Raw genomic sequence first — 16,927 nt, 5'->3', positions numbered from 1 at the left:
AGCGGCAGTCCCGTGGCAATATATATACATGCAGTGTGTTTCATGGAATACTTTGAAATTCTTTTTATTTTGTAAAGGTCTGTTCTTGTTGACGAGCTGGTCTACTCGCAGGGGCGGATACCACTTGCACTAAAATCTGAAACACAAAATCGACTAATTAACAAGAATCCGGTACTAAACTTTTTAGCTAACTATCTTATGGCCCATATTGCAATTTACAAATTCAAGCAGTGGATTTCGCAAGGCGGATCCACTTGGAACGCATTCTCAGGATGACACCAGTTTCGAAATGTAAATTCCCGAACTTTGCGAAAAAATGCATTGGCGTTCCAGTTACCCCTGTGCTTGAGTGCATGTAATGACGTTTTGTTAACAATTAAATGGTAGTCCTACGTAAAGTGCGGGAGTTTATATATCGAAACTTGTGTCAGCTTGAAAATTCGTTCCAAGTGGTTCCGCCTTGCGAAATCTACTGTTTGCATTTGTAAATTGCAATATGGGCAATCAGATATTTAGTCTAGCCTTAGGAGCTCCACGGCTGGAATTTGCAAATTGCAATATGTGCCATAATGTAAATACATAAAAACTTAATACGTAATTTCTTATTCGTTAGTCGATCTTGAATCTCAATTTTTTGCGCAAGTATTGTCCGCCGCTTCGAGTAGACCAGCTCATGAACTAGGATTGTGATATCTGCAACAGGCAGCTTTTAAACATATTCGAAAGTCTTCGCTGACACACCATGTATGTGGTGTGTGGCGGCGGCGGCGAACAAAGCACGTTGGCTGCGTTGGTGCAGCACAAGAGAATAAACAGCACCTAAGTGAAAACATGTTCTTTCTTAGTGTCAAACTGCTCGGCTGATGTACCGTGTTTTCACGTACGTCGAGTTCATTTCTCTGTGCTATATTGATATATATATATATATATATATATATATATATATATATATATATATATATATATATATATATATATATATATATATATATATATATATATATGTCTGTGTGCGTGTGTGTGTGTGCACGCGAACAAGGTATAGACTCGGGATGGACAAAAAATATACACCTTATCGACTCTTGTCCATAGACACTCTATAGACTAAGAAACAATAAGGAAAAACCGAAACTGCATCGAATTTTTTCTTCAGGTAATCAGTGGGGCGGAGGCATACAAAAGGAAAAAGGATGACAACAATTTTTTCGCTAGGCTGGCTTTAGAATGGGAGTAGACAGAAATGGAAAGCTTATGAACGTTCGCCTATAGACAATTTATAAGCTTGGAGAAGTGAAAAATATTCCAGACAGTCTGTAGACAAATAATGGAAACAATAAAGACGGTGTCAACATTTGTACATAGGGAGTCTATAGAGCAGTACCGGACAAATAGAACAAACAGCTTATCAACGTTCGTCTATAGACAATTTATAAGCTTGGAGGAGTGAAAAATATTCGAGACAGTCTACATAGAAACATTGGAAACAATAACTAAATACTGCTTCAACATTTGCCCTAAGGGAGTCTATAGAGCATCATCATCATCATCATCCTAGTTATGCCCACTGCAGGGCAAAGGCCTCTCCCATACTTCTCCAACTACCCCGGTCATGTACTAATTGTGGCCATGTTGTCCCTGCAAACTTCATTTTATCCGCCCACCTAACTTTCTGCCCCTCTCTGCTACGATTCCCTTCCCTTGGGATCCATTCCGTAACTCTTCATGACCATCGGTTATCTTCCCTCCTCATTACGTGTCCTGCCCATGCCCCCATTTCTTTTTCTTGATTTCAACTAAGATATCATTAACTCGCGTTTGTTCCCTCACCCTATCTGCTCTTTTCTTATCCCTTAACGTTAAACCTATCATTCTTCTTTCCATAGCTCGTTGCGTCGCCCTCAATTTAAGTAGAACCCTTTTCGTAAGCATCCAGGTTGCTGCCCCGTACGTGAGTACTGGTAAGACACAGCTCTTATAAACTTTTCTCTTGAGGGATAATGGCAACCTGGTGTTCAAGATCTGAGAATGCCTGCCAAACGCACCCCAGCCCATTCTTACTCTTCTGATTATTTCAGTCTCATGATCCGGATCCGCAGTCACTACCTGTCCTACGTAGATGTATTCCCTTACCACTTCCTGTGCCTGACTACCTATTGTAAACTGCAATAAGTAGTCTATAGAGCAGAAGCGGACAAATAGAACAAACTGCTTATGAACTTTGGCTATATGCGATCCATAAAGCGGGAGTAGGTAAAAAGAAAAAGAAAGCTTATCGACTTAAGCCTACAGTCTACGAACACAGAATTGCCAAAAATATAGACTGTATCGACATTCGTCCATGGGATATCTATAGAGCCGAAGTAGACAAAAAGAAACAAACACCTAAGCGACTGTTTCTACAGACCCTCTACAGTGGAGGGGGCAATGCAGCAGCAGCAGCTTGAACATATTACCTAAACGCTTCTTCTTGTTTGCACAGCTTCTGGATTTCTCGGCTGGCCATGCCGTTCGTCACAGGCGCATGGCGTGCCCTGCACCGCTCGAACATGTGGTGATTACCGTCAATTCTTCATGGTTCAGCCCTATGGTCCAGGCGTGTGGTGGGCGTGAATTTCCTGCGCACGTTCTTCCTTCTCTGATGATTCTGCGCACTCCCGTGGATGCTCCTAGCCCGGCAACTATTAAAGCAACTCCTAGCGCGGCAACAGTATTAAAGCTCCGTCGTTCCAGCGCCGCGGCAGTGGGCAATGCAGCAGCAGCAGCAGCTTCAGCATGTTGCTCGAACGCTTCTTCTTGCTTGCACAGGTACATTACGTGAACGACTAGTTCTGTATCCGATCCGATAATCGATTCCTGCTGATGCTTTGTTGCCAAGAGAGTTATTTGCGTAGTAGACTATAGACTGTAAGCAGTGGTGTGACGGCTTTGTAACCTTTCAAAACGAATCTTCTGGCATGTGCCGTTATTGAGTAGGGGTTGTCGCAGCTTTTATCTGTCCAAAGTAACATAAGTGCCTGTATCAATTATGTACTGTCTAAACGGAGTACATTTGAAACAGATATCGCTTATTTAAAAGAGCGCATGCTCATCTTCGAAACTCAACCGAGTACTTTAATGTTATTGCAAAGTGATGTAACTAATCTCAAGAAAGCAGCAACCGATTTGGAATATACGTCTCCGTTTTGGTATGTAAGGCAGATGAAATAGTAAACAGAGGTAGAAGAAACGATGAGATCGTGTACGGCCCAAATTGAGAAGGCGGGGGAATAAACGACAGTCTCTTGAATGTGATCAAGAAAAGGTGTTTTCAAGGAAACACATGGACTTACTATCAATAATATGGAAAGATGTCAACGGCTAGGAAAGAAAAATAAAAGCACGCCCCGTGCTCTTAAGGTTCTCGGACTATCGCGACAAAAGTTCAATGCTGAAAGAGCACAAGAAAGCTGGGAGAACACTTTACATAACAGAGGACATTTCTTTCAAAGTTCGTGAGATAAGAAAAAAATTATGGCAATGCTCACAAGAAGGATGTGATGAAGGCTCCAAAGTTAAAATAGTTTTCTATAAATGCAGCATAGATGGTGAAATGTTTGTCAGTGTTATCTGGAAAACGCAAATGCTGTAAGCTGAAACGATGGAGCAAAGAATGTGATAACCGTTGCCAATCGCCATTCACCATCTTAATCCTTAACTGCTGCAGCGTTGTCAACAAAGTCGAACAGCTTGAAGTTATCCTTCGCTCGCTGGACCCCGATATTTCAGTGTTGACTGAAACCTGGTTATATTATGATATGTATGATAGCCAATTTGTCCCGATAAACTACAGAATATTGGGCAAAGACTAAATATTGCGCAAAGGAGGAGGCGTAGCCATTCTTTTTAAACATGCCCTTCAAATGTTAAGAATGCCCGACACTTCGGGAGTAAAACGCTTTTTCTGCAACTTTTGTATTAACAATGTCAAATAGATTCTTGGTGCCGTATACAGGCCCCTAACTCGTCGGTTAGGTACATGTACCCTCACTAAAAAAAGCAGATGGATAAAGCAATGTTAACCCGTGATAGTAACCTGCCGAATGTCGACTGGAGCACATTCCTGTAACGCTCCACCACAAATATTCGTCGTGAAATCATTGATATTGCTAAAGTTTTCGGTGGAATACAGGTAGGTAAGCATTTCACTAGAAGCGACAAAGATTCCTATGCAGTTATCTGTCCATTTATTGTAGGTGCAAATATACAAGATGACGTCTCATGTATGGTCACAGACGGCATTTAAGTTCAACAAGCAGTAGTATTGTCGTTGGAATGTTCCCCTCGCAGTAAAAATGATAAGATTCAGTGTTACCCGAATTTTTCGCCTGCAGATGACGCGTCTGTAATTGATACGCGAGCATTTCATCTGGATAACATTAAATAAAACACTGCCAGCATGTACGATGTGTTGCTTTTATTTAAAGGCATTATATTCAACTGTCTGCCACAGTTTGTTCTAAAGGTTGTGAAGATTGTGGCAGGTCGGAATCCCTGGAACTCTCGCGAGGCCTTGCTCAAGCAACCCAAGCTTAAGCGGATTCAAACTTGCGCAAACCTGAAAACTTGAACAAATAATGAAAGGGTCATTGAGGAAGCGTCAAATAATTTAAAAGAAGTGATAATAAATGACAAACGGAATTGCTTTAATCGACATCTTCCTAGTTTTATGAAAACGTCTCCATGGAGTTTCTGGAGGACGATGACTCATTCTTCTTCCCTTTCCGATATGTCCATAATAGGCGGTAATAAGGTCCACGATGAGCAGGTTGTATGTGCTGCATTTAACAATCATTTTAGTTTTCTATTCACAAAGGATGAAGGTTGTCTGCCTTGTTTTTACATGGATGGGCCTTCAATTCCTGATTGTTATTTCTGAGCATGGTATATGTCACTTGCTGTTAAAAATTGCCAAAAAGAAAACCCCTGTTCAGGTGGTATGCCAAATGCCTTCTTAAAACGCTTGGCCAAGCGATATCCTTGAAAATATTGTTTAGTAAATCGCTTCAGGATGGCACGCTTCCGGATGACTCGAAAACAGCACTAATAAAACTCTTACATAAATAAGGAAACAAGAATTGCATAAAAAATATCGACCAATTTCTCTGACTTGGACAACATACAATATTTTCGAACACCTAATCTATAAGCATGTAATCGTTTTTTTTTTTTGATGAGCATTGCGTCTTGACGAACGCTCAACATGAATTTCTGCAGGGCTTTACCACAGACACTCAATTATTAGAATATATTCAAGATTTTGCAAAACAATAAATAGTACAAAAGAAAGCGACGCTATGTTCATGGATTTAAGTAAAGCATTCGACAATGTAACCCACTGCTAATTACCTTACAAATTAAGTTTTTTACTCACAAAAATAAGCTACTAAAATGAATACAAGCATGCCCAACCAACAGCTCCCCATAAGTTAGGATAAACGACACTTCCTCCAACTTATTACCTGTCGCTTGTGGCGTTCCCCAGGGATCCGTGCTGGGTCCTCTGTTATTCTTGCTTTATATAAATGATATTGGCAGTAATGTATCTGGCAAAATTAAAGTTTACATGGGTGACTGCACACTATACGATGAAATTGCCTTACCGGAAGATCAAGTCATGCTAACTAGCGACTTTGGCAAAATAATTCGAAGATGCCATCAATGGTAAATGTCTGTTAACTATGAAAAGACCGTCTGTGTGATAATAACACGAACGGAAAAGCCCCTTCTCTTTTACTATTTTCCCCGGAACACTTATATTTCTGAGGTATCTCACTATACATATCTCGGCCATACACATATCTCACAATCTCCCCTGCTGAAAGCATATCATACAATAGTTCGTCCTACTTTAAAATATGCAATGATCATTCGGGACCCCTACACAAAAATAAATATAGAAAAATTAGAAAGAATTCAAATGAAAGCTTTCCGATTTATCTACAATTCTTATGGTCCAATTTGTATAACAGTTCTCCTTAAACGTTGTGCCTTCTCTTCGATTAGAGAACGAATCGTGCTTCCCGATTAAAATTCTTTCTTCAGCTAATGAGTGGCCACTATTATACTGATACCTCGCACATCTTAACACCCTTAACTGGTTAAGCTACTCGTCATAAACAGTCTCGAACAGGAAACCCATTAACACTGCATAGCAATTGCTTCAAATGTTCTTATCTTACAAGAACAATAGTTGATTGAAATAAACGTCCTGATGAAGTCATTACACTAAATTCTTTATCCAGTTTTCAGGCGCACAAACATTCTTGGCTCAATCGCACATCTTTTCGTTGTTCCTTTTTTCATGCAATCTGTCCTTTTTGCATGTTGAATTGAAGCATCGGCATCATTGCTTGAATAGTATGTTTGTATGAATGTACTTGCATTTTCCCACCCTGCTAAGATCTTGTAAAAGATCCCTGTATCTGTGAATAAATTGTCTGAAGAAATAAATAAGATGGGAGGAGGCAAAAAGAAATAGAAACCTATCGACTCGCGTCTATAGACAGACTCTAGACTATGTATCAACAGAAGAACAAATCTATAGAAAGGCAGAGTCGTCTATAGAGAGACTCTAGACTTTGTGTTAATAGAAGAACAAATCTATAGAAAGGCAGAGTCGTCTATAAGAAGTGTGTTGATTTCTATAGAGAGAACTCTTTTTTTTAAGGGATGGTAGTAACGGGAGTAAGGATTTTTTTACGGCACGCCGGCCCCTTCTATAGTGCTGCAACAACATTGAAATCAGTTGATAGGCTGCTTCTTTTATGCGAAAGGCTGGGGACGTCCCTCCACACGTCGAAAGCTGCCGTCTGCGTGGTAGCTTGCGAAACAGTAATCTTTACCGGGAAACGTATGCGGGGGGCTCTACGTGCTTGGTATTGTTGTCAGGAGTGCCTTATACTCAATTAAGTGGTTCGGATGATGTTTGTATACTTGTTCTTTATTGAAACGTTCGCTGTTTGATTTGTTGTGTGCTTGATTTCAAATTATGCATGTACGGTTCGTTTTACTTAGCTGACTAATTAAAGATTCTGCCTTAAGGGGGCACGAAGCATTGCTCCCGGCCCTACACCGCCGCCGCGATCGGCCAACATTTTTGCTGCCGGATGCGGACACAGAAAATGCAGACGAATTAGAGTTTACCAGATTCGCTGTAATTATGTACGACGATTACGATATTCTCTAATGCGAAATTTGAGCTCAGCAGTATACGAGTTTTCGATTCGCGATATGCTGAGACAAAGAACTTGAGACCGAAATCACCTCACCAAGTGACAGTGGGCCAGCGCCGTCAGCGCCTTCGCAGAGGGAGGGGCAGTATGGGAACGGTGCCATGACGAGCCGCATCGGAATCAGCTGCGGAAGAAGACGACGAAGGAGGCAGCAGTGGCACGAGCACGTTCACGCGGTTGCGCCGAGGGGCGGCGACGCTCTGGCCAGGATTGGCCAACTAAGTGCTGCAGGCTCAGCGTGAGAGCCGCCGTAGCCCAATGGACAAGGCATCGGTATTCTAAACCGAGGATTGCGGGTTCGAGTCCCGCCGGCGTTGCACTTCTTTTGCGTTCGGGCTTCTCGTTTTTTTTCATCTTTAATCGTCATCTGCGCCACTTAAAATTTTTAGTGAAGCAAAGCACAAATAAGAGCAGATGCCGTCTCTTACTTTTGCTACAGCCGAAATGTTGATGAAGCCTTCTACATGGCTCCTTCGGTTCTTATGTGTCCTTTGTACTGGAAGTCTCACATTTTAAAGCTTATTTTTGTACTGAATTTTTGTCATCTGCGTCGCCATGCATATTGTTGAGAGGGATAAAGTAAGCAGCATTCGCATTTTTATGAGACAACAGAGTCAATGATTGAACTGTCTCGTAAAGAAACTTCTATGTAGTTCGCCTTCGGGGAGCTAGCTTTGTTCACCTCAAACATACATGACGATTCCCGCTTCTTGCAATCTCAGAACCACTCATCTTGTTCGCCGATTCTTGTTGTCGTCGTCGTAGACCTGCGTTTTTGTAGCCCATATCCAAAGCTGAAGATTGGCGATGAATTGCGTGTTTAATTTGGGTGTATAAAAACTAGGGAAATAATAATTTGAACATCGCTACTTTTCTGAAACATTTCTCTGAAAGCGAAAAGAGAGTTGCGAAACACAGCGCAGGCATAGCTTTTTTTCATTCTCATTTTTTTCTGAATACATGTTCGATGTGCACCCCGAAAAGAAACGAGATGAGGCCTGTCGGAAATGCGCTGTGGAAGTTATTTGCAAAGAAAAAGCCCTGAAATTCACCTCACTATATAATTAGGCTGCAGACGAATGCGTTGTTCGTAAATGCTTTTTTGTTAGCCTTTTGTAGTTTTGTGACATTTTTTTCCCCGGCATTTTGGCGTGTTTAAGCAACTCTTCAAACAAAATATTCACCGGCGGTGGACTAGTTGCAATACTAGACGGTGATTACCCACACTGGCTGCTCAACACCAATAGTCCTCTTTATGGCTGCTCAGTATCAACGTAAATCATGGTGCATTTTCATTGTTACCTACATCAACTATGACGCTAAAATCAACAGTCCTGATTGATCGCTTCCCGTAAAACATTCCCTATAGTGTAAGCGATAAAGAGAGCGCGTTATCAAATCATGTAAACGACAAATCTAGACTATGCCCGAGTCGCCTACACTACATGCAGCCGGTTCGCTCTACGAAACGCGCTCACCTAATCATGAGCTATTGACGGAAAACATCCTTGCTAAAACTTAACGTTCAGTGTAGTTGTCGTGTAGTTGACGTGTGACAGACACCAAGGTAGGGGGAGACACCGCACACCGCAGAAACAAGCGTTACGTGCCTGGCGCTGCCGTTGAGAATTGAAAATGACGTGGAAACATGGCGCGCCGCCGTTGCGTGGCACTAAAATCTCGCAAGCTGCCACCCAGGGTGACGAGGGTGCGAGTGCTATTTTCCGAAAAGTCCGAGTGCCCTTTTCCTTTTCATTACAGGGGCTCTCTCTCTCTCTGCGCGCCATGAGCGCGAAATGGGTTGCTTTTCTTTTCCATTTTTTCTGTTTATTTTTCATGGATAAAGGAAAGGCATTGCTGCGTTGTATTACAAACGCTGTGGGCTATCGTATGGAAATGAAACGCACACTTTGATGAGTTCAGTGTTTCCCAAAGCCGTTACAAGGCCCGTCAGTGGCTTGCGTCATTGCCAACGACGATGAGTAATACAATGCATTTCTGGCATATCTTCCAGCGTACTGCCAAGTGGGATACCTGCACACATGTTGGTGCAAGTTTTCTGTTCCAATCATAGCTCAAATAAACCTATACAGTAATTGCGTACGCTTATGCTCGGCCCACAGGAATACCTCCTGCGAAGCACTGGGTGGGTTCAGATGATTTGGCACTTAATTAAATGAGTGAGAAACTGATGACATTATTTAGCCGGATATCAGTCTACGAAAAACCACCCGATATTGCTGACGCAGCAGAGATATGAGGGCAACGTGAAAAGTATCTGAGTATCGGAAGACACACAAGGCGCACAGGACATGTGCGACATCGGTTCATCGCACACTCACAAAGTCTGTGTTGTCAGCTACAAACATTACGAGTCTCTGTGCTGTTAGCTTGATGCCTGTTTCCAATTCGCTTGTAGCTACAATTGGTGTTCATAACATGCGTTAGAAGGATTGGATCGGCGTTTTGTTTTCTTTATTCTACTGCCGCAAAGGTCATGCTTTGACAACTGTGAAGACTGTCTTGGGATTGCCGAGAGCGACTACGTGGCTCATGTCATATGATCAATAAATGCGGAGATATGCACAATGTGTATGCTAAAATCTACGCATAGGCTCAAAAGCAATCTCACCAGTATACAACTCCAGTGGCTAATATTTACCGTATCTCCGTATTATCCACCGGTATGTGCGCTTGTCTACAGCGTACACGGGTTGTGCCGCCGATGAACGACTTTTGTCTGTAGTGAATCTATAGACGGCATGTAAACCTAAAGCAATAGGACTTTTACACTATCGGCTATCTTCTTGTTCATCTCACGCCTTACCACCGTTGGTATATGGGATGTTCGCTCATGTTGAGTAAAACCTTTGGTGACGTGCCGCTCTATGGCCTTCATCGGTGGTGATATAGGAAACCGTGGAGAATAATTCGAATTGCAAAGCAGTATGCAGGGTGCTTCACCTAAATTGAGCCGAACATTAAAATATACAGACGCTACGTAGCTGGAGAGAACAAAGGTAATGTTTGCCGTCGGTTTCAAGCACTCAGTTTATTTCTTGCTTTCCCCTAATTAGGTCATTTGTCTTAATTGAAAAGTAGCAAGGAGAAAATTATAGAGCAATGCGAGAGACTCCCGCTCTTTGTGGCTCAAAATGTGCTACATAAAAGTGTTTTTCTGGGCGTAAAACAAGCTCGCGAATAGGCGCAATGTACGTGCTCGAGCGGCAGTCCCGTGGCAATATATATACATGCAGTGTGTTTCATGGAATACTTTGAAATTCTTTTTATTTTGTAAAGGTCTGTTCTTGTTGACGAGCTGGTCTACTCGCAGGGGCGGATACCACTTGCACTAAAATCTGAAACACAAAATCGACTAATTAACAAGAATCCGGTACTAAACTTTTTAGCTAACTATCTTATGGCCCATATTGCAATTTACAAATTCAAGCAGTGGGTTTCGCAAGGCGGATCCACTTGGAACGCATTCTCAGGATGACACCAGTTTCGAAATGTAAATTCCCGAACTTTGCGAAAAAATGCATTGGCATTCCAGTTACCCCGGTGCTTGAGTGCATGTAATGACGTTTTGTTAACAATTAAATGGTAGTCCTACGTAAAGTGCGGGAGTTTATATATCGAAACTTGTGTCAGCTTGAAAATTCGTTCCAAGTGGTTCCGCCTTGCGAAATCTACTGTTTGCATTTGTAAATTGCAATATGGGCAATCAGATATTTAGCCTAGCCTTAGGAGCTCCACGGCTGGAATTTGCAAATTGCAATATGTGCCATAATGTAAATACATAAAAACTTAATACGTAATTTCTTATTCGTTAGTCGATCTTGAATCTCAATTTTTTGCGCAAGTATTGTCCGCCGCTTCGAGTAGACCAGCTCATGAACTAGGATTGTGATATCTGCAACAGGCAGCTTTTAAACATATTCGAAAGTCTTCGCTGACACACCATGTATGTGGTGTGTGGCGGCGGCGGCGAACAAAGCACGTTGGCTGCGTTGGTGCAGCACAAGAGAATAAACAGCACCTAAGTGAAAACATGTTCTTTCTTAGTGTCAAACTGCTCGGCTGATGTACCGTGTTTTCACGTACGTCGAGTTCATTTCTCTGTGCTATATATATATATATATATATATATATATATATATATATATATATATGTCTGTGTGCGTGTGTGTGTGTGCACGCGAACAAGGTATAGACTCGGGATGGACAAAAAATATACACCTTATCGACTCTTGTCCATAGACGCTCTATAGACTAAGAAACAATAAGGAAAAACCGAAACTGCATCGAATTTTTTCTTCAGGTAATCAGTGGGGCGGAGGCATACAAAAGGAAAAAGGATGACAACAATTTTTTCGCTAGGCTGGCTTTAGAATGGGAGTAGACAGAAATGGAAAGCTTATGAACGTTCGTCTATAGACAATTTATAAGCTTGGAGAAGTGAAAAATATTCCAGACAGTCTGTAGACAAATAATGGAAACAATAAAGACGGTGTCAACATTTGTACATAGGGAGTCTATAGAGCAGTACCGGACAAATAGAACAAACAGCTTATCAACGTTCGTCTATAGACAATTTATAAGCTTGGAGGAGTGAAAAATATTCGAGACAGTCTACATAGAAACATTGGAAACAATAACTAAATACTGCTTCAACATTTGCCCTAAGGGAGTCTATAGAGCATCATCATCATCAACATCATCATCCTAGTTATGCCCACTGCAGGGCAAAGGCCTCTCCCATACTTCTCCAACTACCCCGGTCATGTACTAATTGTGGCCATGTTGTCCCTGCAAACTTCATTTTATCCGCCCACCTAACTTTCTGCCCCTCTCTGCTACGATTCCCTTCCCTTGGGATCCATTCCGTAACTCTTCATGACCATCGGTTATCTTCCCTCCTCATTACGTGTCCTGCCCATGCCCCCATTTCTTTTTCTTGATTTCAACTAAGATATCATTAACTCGCGTTTGTTCCCTCACCCTATCTGCTCTTTTCTTATCCCTTAACGTTAAACCTATCATTCTTCTTTCCATAGCTCGTTGCGTCGCCCTCAATTTAAGTAGAACCCTTTTCGTAAGCATCCAGGTTGCTGCCCCGTACGTGAGTACTGGTAAGACACAGCTCTTATAAACTTTTCTCTTGAGGGATAATGGCAACCTGGTGTTCAAGATCTGAGAATGCCTGCCAAACGCACCCCAGCCCATTCTTATTCTTCTGATTATTTCAGTCTCATGATCCGGATCCGCAGTCACTACCTGTCCTACGTAGATGTATTCCCTTACCACTTCCTGTGCCTGACTACCTATTGTAAACTGCAATAAGTAGTCTATAGAGCAGAAGCGGACAAATAGAACAAACTGCTTATGAACTTTGGCTATATGCGATCCATAAAGCGGGAGTAGGTAAAAAGAAAAAGAAAGCTTATCGACTTAAGCCTACAGTCTACGAACACAGAATTGCCAAAAATATAGACTGTATCGACATTCGTCCATGGGATATCTATAGAGCGGAAGTAGACAAAAAGAAACAAACACCTAAGCGACTGTTTCTACAGACCCTCTACAGTGGAGGGGGCAATGCAGCAGCAGCAGCTTGAACATATTACCTAAACGCTTCTTCTTGTTTGCACAGCTTCTGGATTTCTCGGCTGGCCATGCCGTTCGTCACAGGCGCATGGCGTGCCCTGCACCGCTCGAACATGTGGTGATTACCGTCAATTCTTCATGGTTCAGCCCTATGGTCCAGGCGTGTGGTGGGCGTGAATTTCCTGCGCACGTTCTTCCTTCTCTGATGATTCTGCGCACTCCCGTGGATGCTCCTAGCCCGGCAACTATTAAAGCAACTCCTAGCGCGGCAACAGTATTAAAGCTCCGTCGTTCCAGCGCCGCGGCAGTGGGCAATGCAGCAGCAGCAGCAGCTTCAGCATGTTGCTCGAACGCTTCTTCTTGCTTGCACAGGTACATTACGTGAACGACTAGTTCTGTATCCGATCCGATAATCGATTCCTGCTGATGCTTTGTTGCCAAGAGAGTTATTTGCGTAGTAGACTATAGACTGTAAGCAGTGGTGTGACAGCTTTGTAACCTTTCAAAACGAATCTTCTGGCATGTGCCGTTATTGAGTAGGGGTTGTCGCAGCTTTTATCTGTCCAAAGTAACATAAGTGCCTGTATCAATTATGTACTGTCTAAACGGAGTACATTTGAAACAGATATCGCTTATTTAAAAGAGCGCATGCTCATCTTCGAAACTCAACCGAGTACTTTAATGTTATTGCAAAGTGATGTAACTAATCTCAAGAAAGCAGCAACCGATTTGGAATATACGTCTCCGTTTTGGTATGTAAGGCAGATGAAATAGTAAACAGAGGTAGAAGAAACGATGAGATCGTGTACGGCCCAAATTGAGAAGGCGGGGGAATAAACGACAGTCTCTTGAATGTGATCAAGAAAAGGTGTTTTCAAGGAAACACATGGACTTACTATCAATAATATGGAAAGATGTCAACGGCTAGGAAAGAAAAATAAAAGCACGCCCCGTGCTCTTAAGGTTCTCGGACTATCGCGACAAAAGTTCAATGCTGAAAGAGCACAAGAAAGCTGGGAGAACACTTTACATAACAGAGGACATTTCTTTCAAAGTTCGTGAGATAAGAAAAAAATTATGGCAATGCTCACAAGAAGGATGTGATGAAGGCTCCAAAGTTAAAATAGTTTTCTATAAATGCAGCATAGATGGTGAAATGTTTGTCAGTGTTATCTGGAAAACGCAAATGCTGTAAGCTGAAACGATGGAGCAAAGAATGTGATAACCGTTGCCAATCGCCATTCACCATCTTAATCCTTAACTGCTGCAGCGTTGTCAACAAAGTCGAAAAGCTTGAAGTTATCCTTCGCTCGCTGGACCCCGATATTTCAGTGTTGACTGAAACCTGGTTATATTATGATATGTATGATAGCCAATTTGTCCCGATAAACTACAGAATATTGGGCAAAGACTAAATATTGCGCAAAGGAGGAGGCGTAGCCATTCTTTTTAAACATGCCCTTCAAATGTTAAGAATGCCCGACACTTCGGGAGTAAAACGCTTTTTCTGCAACTTTTGTATTAACAATGTCAAATACATTCTTGGTGCCGTATACAGGCCCCTAACTCGTCGGTTAGGTACATGTACCCTCACTAAAAAAAGCAGATGGATAAAGCAATGTTAACCCGTGATAGTAACCTGCCGAATGTCGACTGGAGCACATTCCTGTAACGCTCCACCACAAATATTCGTCGTGAAATCATTGATATTGCTATAGTTTTTGGTGGATTACAGGTAGGTAAGCATTTCACTAGAAGCGACAAAGATTCCTATGCAGTTATCTGTCCATTTATTGTAGGTGCAAATATACAAGATGACGTCTCATGTATGGTCACAGACGGCATTTAAGTTCAACAAGCAGTAGTATTGTCGTTGGAATGTTCCCCTCGCAGTAAAAATGATAAGATTCAGTGTTACCCGAATTTTTCGCCTGCAGATGACGCGTCTGTAATTGATACGCGAGCATTTCATCTGGATAACTTTAAATAAAACACTGCCAGCATGTACGATGTGTTGCTTTTATTTAAAGGCATTATATTCAACTGTCTGCCACAGTTTGTTCTAAAGGTTGTGAAGATTGTGGCAGGTCGGAATCCCTGGAACTCTCGCGAGGCCTTGCTCAAGCAACCCAAGCTTAAGCGGATTCAAACTTGCGCAAACCTGAAAACTTGAACAAATAATGAAAGGGTCATTGAGGAAGCGTCAAATAATTTAAAAGAAGTGATAATAAATGACAAACGGAATTGCTTTAATGGACATCTTCCTAGTTTTATGAAAACGTCTCCATGGAGTTTCTGGAGGACGATGACTCATTCTTCTTCCCTTTCCGATATGTCCATAATAGGCGGTAATAAGGTCCACGATGAGCAGGTTGTATGTGCTGCATTTAACAATCATTTTAGTTTTCTATTCACAAAGGATGAAGGTTGTCTGCCTTGTTTTTACATGGATGGGCCTTCAATTCCTGATTGTTATTTCTGAGCATGGTATATGTCACTTGCTGTTAAAAATTGCCAAAAAGAAAACCCCTGTTCAGGTGGTATGCCAAATGCCTTCTTAAAACGCTCGGCCAAGCGATATCCTTGAAAATATTGTTTAGTAAATCGCTTCAGGATGGCACGCTCCCGGATGACTCGAAAACAGCACTAATAAAACTCTTACATAAATAAGGAAACAAGAATTGCATAAAAAATATCGACCAATTTCTCTGACTTGGACAACATACAATATTTTCGAACACCTAATCTATAAGCATGTAATCGTTTTTTTTTTTGATGAGCATTGCGTCTTGACGAACGCTCAACATGAATTTCTGCAGGGCTTTACCACAGACACTCAATTACTAGAATATATTTAAGATTTTGCAAAACAATAAATAGTACAAAAGAAAGCGACGCTATGTTCATGGATTTAAGTAAAGCATTCGACAATGTAACCCACTGCTAATTACCTTACAAATTAAGTTTTTTACTCACAAAAATAAGCTACTAAAATGAATACAAGCATGCCCAACCAACAGCTCCCCATAAGTTAGGATAAACGACACTTCCTCCAACTTATTACCTGTCGCTTGTGGCGTTCCCCAGGGATCCGTGCTGGGTCCTCTGTTATTCTTGCTTTATATAAATGATATTGGCAGTAATGTATCTGGCAAAATTAAAGTTTACATGGGTGACTGCACACTATACGATGAAATTGCCTTACCGGAAGATCAAGTCATGCTAAATAGCGACTTTGGCAAAATAATTCGAAGGTGCCATCAATGGCAAATGTCTGTTAACTATGAAAAGACCGTCTGTGTGATAATAACACGAACGGAAAAGCCCCTTCTCTTTTACTATTTTCCCCGGAACACTTATATTTCTGAGGTATCTCACTATACATATCTCGGCCATACACATATCTCACAATCTCCCCTGCTGAAAGCATATCATACAATAGTTCGTCCTACTTTAAAATATGCAATGATCATTCGGGACCCCTACACAAAAATAAATATAGAAAAATTAGAAAGAATTCAAATGAAAGCTTTCCGATTTATCTACAATTCTTATGGTCCAATTTGTATAACAGTTCTCCTTAAACGTTGTGCCTTCTCTTCGATTAGAGAACGAATCGTGCTTCCCGATTAAAATTCTTTCTTCAGCTAATGAGTGGCCACTATTATACTGATACCTCGCACATCTTAACACCCTTAACTGGTTAAGCTACTCGTCATAAACAGTCTCGAACAGGAAACCCATTAACACTGCATAGCAATTGCTTCAAATGTTCTTATCTTACAAGAACAATAGTTGATTGAAATAAACGTCCTGATGAAGTCATTACACTAAATTCTTTATCCAGTTTTCAGGCGCACAAACATTCTTGGCTCAATCGCACATCTTTTCTTTGTTCCTTTTTTCATGCAATCTGTCCTTTTTGCATGCTGAATTGAAGCATCGGCATCATTGCTTGAATAGTATGTTTGTATGAATGTACTTGCATTTTCCCACCCTGCTAAGATCTTGTAAAAGATCCCAGTATCTGTGAATAAATTGTCTGA

General features: G+C 41.5%; 1 non-coding gene across 1 annotated transcript; it reads left to right on the top strand.

Annotated features, from left to right (window-relative positions):
- Positions 1-7,515: 7,515 nt before the first annotated feature.
- TRNAR-UCU (transfer RNA arginine (anticodon UCU)) lies at positions 7,516-7,590 on the top strand. The gene has a single exon. It is a non-coding gene; the product is annotated as a tRNA-Arg (tRNA).
- The last annotated feature ends 9,337 nt before the right edge of the window (positions 7,591-16,927 follow it).

Source organism: Dermacentor variabilis, unplaced genomic scaffold (genome assembly GCF_050947875.1).
Source record: "Dermacentor variabilis isolate Ectoservices unplaced genomic scaffold, ASM5094787v1 scaffold_13, whole genome shotgun sequence".
In the NCBI taxonomy this organism is placed as follows: domain Eukaryota; kingdom Metazoa; phylum Arthropoda; class Arachnida; order Ixodida; family Ixodidae; genus Dermacentor; species Dermacentor variabilis.
The sequence above is the reverse complement of the archived record's forward strand: the minus strand, read 5'-3'. Positions and strand labels throughout refer to the sequence as shown.